We start from the raw sequence: 2,997 nt of genomic DNA on the forward strand, positions 1-2,997 counted from the left end.
GAGTACTATCCAATCTGTCTAGGTGGAGCCGATGAAATGAAATACAGATGGGTAACTCGCGATACTGTAGTGAATAATGGTTATCAGGTCTGATTATGAGGGTTGGAAATGCAAAGGTAGATGTTTTGTAGCAAGGAAGGGAGTGATTAATTCTCCAGTCTAGGAGTGGAGGTCTCTAGGACCACCAATGGAGAAGAGCCAAGAGCGGGACCCTACCCAGAGAAGGAGAGATGCCTGAGATGGAGACAGAGACGATGATGTGGAGTGATGAAGCGGCCGGGGACTTTGGATCCAGAGAGAGAGAGGGACTGTGTGCTGAAGACTTGGGGGGGCGGGGGGAGTGTAGAGGACAGGTTTCTAGGATATACCCTTTGGTCGGTAGATGATGCATGGAGGGGAATGGAACCATGGCAATGAAATGATTTATGATGGAATGAATTTAATACTAAAGTTCTGTCATGTAAACTATCATATAATTCACAATAAAACTTTTAAAAAAAAAGGTGAGTAGCTGTCTGCAGAGGATGGCAGAGTTTTGCTCCAAATTCCTATGGGTCTGCACTGTGATTCACCAACCAGTGACTGCCAAAGTCTCCAAACTGCACCTCTGTCGCTGGTACTTTAAGCACCATTGGATCAGTGGAATCGTATGAGCCAAGTAGCAGAAAGGCTTGCACAGCAGCCTGAACCTGTCGCAGAACCTTCTTTTGTCCTGGATCCCACTCAAAATTAACAGCTTTTCGTGTTAGTTGATAAAAAGACCAAAGTAGCATACCCAAGTGAGGAATATGTTGCCTCCAAAATCCAAAGAGATCCACAGGTTCTGACTCACAGAGACCCTGTATAGGGTTTCTGAGGAGTAGCTGGTGAACCACCAAACTTAAGGTTCAATTGACCTTGAGGTCAAGTGCTTATCTTAAGGCACCACACCAGAACTCCCCCACACCGCTGGACCCTAGAAATTCCATTAGGTGGAAAGCATCTGAATTTTTGTCAATTTTCCACTCTCTAGCACACAGAATTTCTCTGTTATTCATAAGGTTTTCAGTGAATAATATTCGGAAGTAGTTCAACACTCCTCCTTCCTAATCTGTCTTCGTCTATAAGCTCTTATGAATAGCAGAGAAACACTGTCAGATATAGTGCCAGAAAATGAGCCCCTCAGGTTGTAAGGCACTCAAAATGCAAATGGAGAAGAGTTGCCTCCTCAGAGTACAGTTGACTGTAATGACAGGAATGGAGTAAATCCCATCCGAGTAAAGCCCGCGGGACATTCATTTGCTGATGGGGCACAAATCAAAATGAAGAGAAATAGCTGTAAACATCCATTAATAATCAGAATACAGAATGTATGAAGTATGAATCTAGGCAAATTGGAAACTGTCAAAAATAAAATGGAATGCATAAACATCAATATCTTAGGCATTAGTGAGCTGAAATGAACTGGTATTGGCTATTTTAAATCTGACAACCACATGGTTTACTATGCCAGAAATGACAAATTGAAGAGGAATGGTGTTGTATTCATTCATTGTCACAAAGAACATATCCAGATCAGTCATGAGGTACAATGCTGTCTGTGATAGAATAATATCCATGTGCCCAAAGGGAAGACCAGTTGATACCACTATTATTCAAATTTATGCACAAACCACTAAAGCCCCAATGAGGATGAAATAGAAGAATTCTATCAACTTCTTCAATCTGAAATTGATCAAACATGCAATCAAGATGTATTGATCATCACTAGTAATTAGAATACAAGGGTTGGAAACAAAGAGGAAGGATCAGTATTTGGAAACTATGGCCTTGGTGATAGAAATGATGCTGGAGATCACATGATAGAATTCTGCAAAATCAATGTTTTGTTCATTTCAAATACCTTCTTTAGACAACATAAAAGACTATTACACACATGGACCTCACCAGATGTAATACACAGAAATCAAATTGACTACATCTGTGCAAAGAGATGATGGAAAAGCTCCATATCATCAGTCAAAACAAGGCCAGAGGCAGATTGTGGAACAGACCATCAATTGCTCATCTGCAAATTCAAACTGAAGCTGAAGAAAATGAAAACAAGTCCATGAGAGCCAAAATAAGACCTTGAATATATCCCACCTGAATTGAGAGGTCATCTGAAGAACAGATTTGATACATTAAACACTAAAGATTGAAGACCAGAAGAGTTATGGTCCTGTAAGAACATCATACAGGAAGAAAGCAAAAAGTCATTAAGAAGACAAGAAAGAAGGAAAAGATCAAAATGGATGTCAGAAGAGACTCTGAAACTTGCTCTCCCTCTTGAAACCTTGCAAGCCAGTCAATTCATGCCTTTATCACCTCCTCATTTTAGGTAGCCAATGTCTAAGTTGCCCATCCCTATCTACCCTGTAAGGCATCTATCTTGGACGATAGCTCAGACAATTCCTCAGGTGCCAATGCAGGTGATATCTCAAATAATGACTCACAGGCACATCTGGGTTAATCTCATCACCAGAGGCTACAAGGACTGGTTCTGTTGGCAGAAGTGACTCAATGGAATTTAGGTGCTCAATGTTCCCACCTGCCTGGTTATCTGCCCACATGTCCCCATCCCAAGTTTCAAGATCCCATTTCTTCCCAATCAATGCCATCACTTTAACATCAGACACCATTCTAGGCTGGGAATCCATCTGGTTTTGTAATTCAGTCACTCTTACAATAAGATGCTGGGTTTGGTTTTCAGCAATATCAGCTCCACTACTACAAGAAATAAGGATTTCTTTTAGGGCACAAGTGGAAACTTCAAGGTCTTTTAAGTGGTGCTTGAACTGTGACTCTTAATTAACCCTGAGCGCTACTCTTTCCTTTGTTGTTGTTGTTATTAAGTGCCATTCAGTCAGTTCTTACTCATAACAATCCTGTGTAGGGTTGTTTTTTCTAACTTTTTGCTATTGTGAATAGTGCTGTGATGAATGTAAGTATGCATATGTGTATTCATTTCATGACTTC

The sequence above is a fragment of the Chrysochloris asiatica genome, unplaced genomic scaffold (genome assembly GCF_000296735.1).
Source record: "Chrysochloris asiatica unplaced genomic scaffold, ChrAsi1.0 scaffold00622, whole genome shotgun sequence".
NCBI classification, from domain to species: Eukaryota; Metazoa; Chordata; class Mammalia; order Afrosoricida; family Chrysochloridae; genus Chrysochloris; species Chrysochloris asiatica.